General features: G+C 35.5%; 1 pseudogene; it reads right to left on the bottom strand.

The window, feature by feature from the left end:
- Nucleotides 1-808: 808 nt before the first annotated feature.
- On the bottom strand, nucleotides 809-4,184 carry LOC118800345 (annotated as a pseudogene).
- Nucleotides 4,185-5,513: the final 1,329 nt, after the last annotated feature.

Here is a 5,513-nt window from a genome sequence, read left to right as displayed (position 1 = left end):
ACCATGACCATGAAATTCTGTCACCCAGCTTATTAAACATGCTTACAGAGCAAAATCACGCTCTTCCTGATCCATCTGAGACTGGACTGATCTATTATGGAGGACCAGATTTACCAAAATGAAAAATAAATAAAATTAAAAATAAATGACTTAGTAAATTAATATATGAAGTAGAATTGCAAAGAATAATGATAAATCTAAAAATAAATAAATATACATACCACAATATATATATATATATGTGTATATATATATATATATATATATAATATATATATATATATATATATATATATATAAAATAAATAAAATCTCATGTAAATTAATATGTCTGCATTTATTTATATGTCTATTTAGTTATTTCCCCTTCTCACTAATTTTTGTATTTATTTTTTTGTTATTTATGTTTCTTTATTAACAGTTTTTCTATTAATTTATTTTATTAATTTATTTCCATAACTATTAATTTCTATATTTATTTATTTCTCTATTTATTTCTGTATTTCCTTGTCCTTATGCTAATAAAGGGGCTGTCAGTCAATGATGTCACAGCGTCTTAATATTCCTATTGGTTGATCGATATCAGACTCTGTCAATCGATTGTTCATGTCTTGCTCTCTCAGCAGTAACTAAGGACGAGACAGTACAGTAACGGCTGCTTACAGCAGCAGACAGTCAGAGATCAGAGAGTCTCGGCTGATCTGGCTGAAAATGCAGGTCTGGATTATTCACTCTTTCCTGTGGAGGCTGTGGGGACAGTTTGGTCCATTTAGCTGCTTCTGCTGATACAGAGGTCGACCTGTAGTGTTCAGAACTGTGGAGGAGGTGGTTCATCGTCTTTTTCTGCAAAATTCAGATCAAACTCATTCGGACATTCGGACGCCCTTCTCACACACTGCCTGTGGAGCCATCGAGAGTTATTTATGGCAGGTTTGTCTGTCCGGGCAGTTCTTTATGGAGTGAAAGAACAGTTTAATCAGCTCTCATCCTCCTGGTCTTGATTGCTAAGCCTGAACGTGAAAAACGCCCCCTCATTATCATATGAACGAAGAAATACAGAATTAAATAAATGAATTAATGAAAAAATAAATGAATTAATGAAAAAAAAAATAATGAATACATGAATCAATGAATAAAGTGAACAATTGTTAAAAATATAGATATGGAAAAAATGTAAAAATGGCATTAATAAAACAATAGATTATGCAGAAATAAATATATTGAGAAATATATAACTGCAGAAAAAGGAAATATGTGTATAATTACAATCACAATAAGCAATATATACTTTTTTTTTAGGTTTTTTTATTTATTTATTTATTTATTTACTGAGCCATTTATTTTTTAATTTTATTTCTTTTTCAATTTGGCAAATCTGGTCCTCCATAATCTATAATCTGCGTTTGAATAACATATTCAGGATGTCGCAGCTGATCTAAGAGAGAGGAGATAACAGTGTTTGACTTCAGTACCTTCGCTTGATCTGTGCCTGTTGTAAGTGGATGGATACAGTGTTCAAGTCATACTAGCTCTGAGCTTAATACAGACTGTGAAGAGGCAGATCTACTGTGGGCCAATCTGACCAAATTTTTTGATATACTTAATGCGGCTGATTTACTTGACATTTTCTGGCTGTTGCTACTCTGAAAGTGCATTATGAACATTTTGGGGCCATTAAAAAAAAAAAAAAAAAGTTCTCTTTTGGGGACCATGCCCCACAACCCCCTAGTACAGGCTTAGCCCCTATCCATGAACCTCTAGTGACACCCTTGAATGGAAATCAGAAAGTAACAATACTGATAACAAAATCAGTCGCCACAATATTAGTGATGAGTAAGTTTGATGTTAAATGTGCAGTAGAATATAGTCATTAAAAAAAAGTGACAATTTTTACTGTATTTTGAACCTGTTTAATTCTGTTCATTTTTATTAGAGAAAAGCAGAGTATAGTGCATTTACAGAAGTCTACAAATCCCAGAATCAGAAAAGGTTGGAGTGATAGGTTAAATTAAAATGAACACTGAAAACAGTGAATTTCTATTTATTCTTGACTTGAACTACATTGAAAACCATATATCAGCACATTATTTGATCTTTCACCTCAGGAGGTTTATTTTTTTTCTGTCTTTTTCAAAATAAACACAATCAAAAAGTACAAATGAAATAATAAAAAACATTATTGTTCATCATGTTTCACAGCAAGTCTCACTGAATGGCACACTTCAACTGATTATTTAGTTTGTCCAGTTCTTCTTGTAGTTTCTTCATTTCCTCAGTATTTTCAGCCTTGGTGCTTTTAAACAGATTCTCCAGAAGTCCATACTGTTTCTGATACTCTTTAATCAGCTTTTTGAAGTGTTTTTCTTTTTCATCATTGAACTCGTTTAACTGCTCAGCCTGCTTTCTGGCTTCATCTTCATATTTATTTTTCATCTCTTCTATTTTCTGATCATAGTTCTTTTTCATTTCCTCACGTTCCTTCTCCTCTCTCTCTCTTCTTGCTGTGTCTTCTCTCTCTCTCCTCCTAATCTCCTCTCGCTGTTCTCTCTCTATCTCCTCTCTAAGTTTCTGCAGTCTTTGCGTCTCTTCTTCTCTTCTTTCATCATCCTCACGTCTTCTTCTCTCCCACTCTTCCTTTCTCATTTTCTCCAGCTGCTCATACTGCTCTTTCATTTGTGTTTCCATTGCACGTTTCTTTTCCTTATACTCTCTCTCTTTTCTCTCACTCTCTTCCCTCCACAGTCGTTTCTCCTCCTCTCTCTGACGTCTTTCTTCTTCCATCTCCCTTTCAAATTCCTCTCTCAATCTGTCTTGTTCTTCTTCTTTTGCTCTTAGCTCTTCTGCGTGTCTCTGTTTTCTTAGCCGGTCCTCTTCCTCTCGTCTTTTCATCTCTCTTTTCTTTTCTTCTTCCCATTCCCTCTGTTTACGCTTTAGGTCCTCTTGTATCTCTTTTTTCTCGTGTTCAGCCTCTTTTATTTTCCTCTCCCAATTGTGCCTCTCATTCTCTTCCTCTTGTCTCCTTTTTTCCTCTTCCACATCTTTCCTTTTTCGCTCTTCCTCCTGTCTCATTCTCAGCTCCTCCATGGTACGCTTCTGTTGATTCATGAGAATTTCTTTTTCTTGTTTGTATCTCTCTTCTCTCTTTTTGTCCTCCTCCTCTCTGTCTCTTAACTGTTTTTCAAATTCAGCTCTCTGCTTTTGGTTCTCTTTTTCTAACTCATTAATTCTGTTTTGCCATTTCATCGTTTGTATCTTTTCTTCTTCTAACCTCACCTTGTCCTCCATCTCCTGTTTCTTTTTCTCTTGTTCATTTTTTTCTTCAAACTCTTGTTTGAGGGTTTCCATCTTTTCTCTGAACTTCCTCTCCATTTGGCGCTTTTCTTCATCAGCCTTTTGTTTTTCTTCCACTTGTCTTTTCTTCATCTCTTCCATTTCTTTGCTGTATTTGTTTTTCAGTTTCTCCTTTTCAGCTTCAATCTCTCGCTCTTTCTCTTTCAGAATTTCGTCAATTCTCTTTTTGATGGACATTTCCGCCTCTTCGAACATGCTGTTTGTGAAGTGCTGACTTGACGGGTTTGAGTTTATCATCATTTCTATCTGTCCTAAAAGTTCAGAAACTTGGGTGCGGTTTTCTTTTTCGTTGTTATTAAATACTATATATCTGTTTCCACAGTCTCTGAGCAGCTTGTTGATTTGTTCCATGTTACTTTCCTCAATGAATTGTTCTATTGACTTATTTCCCAGGTTATCTCCTCTAGTGAACAGCACTATAGTGAACATTGCAGCCTTTGGACCAAAGGTCTTTTTTATCAGATCTAAAGTCTCTAATTCTTCTTTGGTGAATCTTTCCAAACTCAGCACAATGATGAAAGCGTGGGGTCCGGGTGCTAACAGTGAGAAGCACTTCACAATTTCTTGCTGTACGTCTTCATTTGATAGTTTGGTGTCAAAGAGGCCTGGAGTGTCAACAACAGCAACCGATTTTCCCTCAATCTCACCAACTCCTTTTTGGCAAACCCTTTGTCACAGAAACCAAACTGAATTCACTTTTAAATACATCTCTTCCAAGGATGGTGTTTCCTGTCGCACTCTTTCCACTTCCTGTTTTTCCAATCAGTACCATCCTTAAGCAGCTGGAAGCCTGTGGTTCATCTTCATCTTCACCTGAAAATGACATTAGTACAAGTTACACATTATTTTGGTAAGATCAACTCAATAATCACAATTTTGTCATATAAAATTAAGATTTTTTACATTTTTGTTTGATATTTGCTGATACCTCTCAGTCTCTCATACACATATGTCTAGGGTGTATTTGATTTTCCCTGGTCCTGACTGTATTCGAGACTCAGGGTTGTAATTTAATGTGAGACGTGTGTCTAAATGTAGTTTTAAACCACTGAAAGGCCAACAGTCCAAACAGATTCGTCTGCAGTCCAATCTCAGAATCCTAACATTTCTCCCCTCTCAAAGAAAAACAACCAAACAAAAAAAACATACCACCACGTTTCTCTTTATTTTTTAGTTCTTCTTCTTTATACACAATGACACTCACTGCACACTTTACACTGTAATATTGCTGCAACTCCTAGTTATGTCTATACTCACTGTGCTTTTAGTTTACCTCATACCACTCAGTGCCTGCTGTCATGTAAATACAACAAATCTGTATTATATGCTATGTAAATATGCAAATAGATATACTTTTATTCCTATACTCTCATACTTATGTCTATTTTTTTCTGTTTCTGCCTAATTTATATATATATAGCTTTATTTCTATATTATATGTTTATGCTACTGAAACACTGCAGTTTCCCTTCAGGATCAATAAAGTTCTATCTATCTATCCATCTATCCATCCATCCATCCATCTACTTTTATCACACTACTATACTCTTCTAACAGCTCTCAAATTATCCTTTCTTTTCTGCTTATATACAATACAGATTACTTCTACAATAAAATCTTTAGTGCCAAATGACAGCAAAAATTTCATAACATTACCAAAGTAACAAAACCTTCATATTTCCCAACTCAGACCTCACCATCCTTCAGCCTGGACAGAGTGTCGAAAAACATATTACCTCCTCCAGTAACATGCTTCACCACCAAGCTATAGGGCTGTAGCACCAAGCCCACAAAAACACACACTGGTTTACAGTTCTGAACTCTGCAAGAAAGGTCGAGGGACTGTGATCACTAACGATTACTACATTCCCTACTGAACTGGACATTCACACTTTGAAATGTTGTATAGCCAACACCAAAGCCAGCGCAGTGATGAAATAGTCTTTGATGTGGAATAGTCATTGATGTTTCTTTAGCTTATTGGAAAAATATGCTACTGGTTTATTAATACCAGCTGCATCAGCTTGTAGTAGGACAGCACTCCCGCCTACCTCACAAGCAACCTCTGCCGGCCGTTTAAATGGAGAATTAAAACCTGGTGTAGTCAACACTGGCTTACAGGTCAACAAGGCCTAATTTTTTTAAATTGATTTGTGATTTAA

The sequence above is a fragment of the Colossoma macropomum genome, unplaced genomic scaffold, assembly GCF_904425465.1.
Source record: "Colossoma macropomum unplaced genomic scaffold, Colossoma_macropomum, whole genome shotgun sequence".
NCBI classification, from domain to species: domain Eukaryota; kingdom Metazoa; phylum Chordata; class Actinopteri; order Characiformes; family Serrasalmidae; genus Colossoma; species Colossoma macropomum.
The sequence above is the reverse complement of the archived record's forward strand: the minus strand, read 5'-3'. Positions and strand labels throughout refer to the sequence as shown.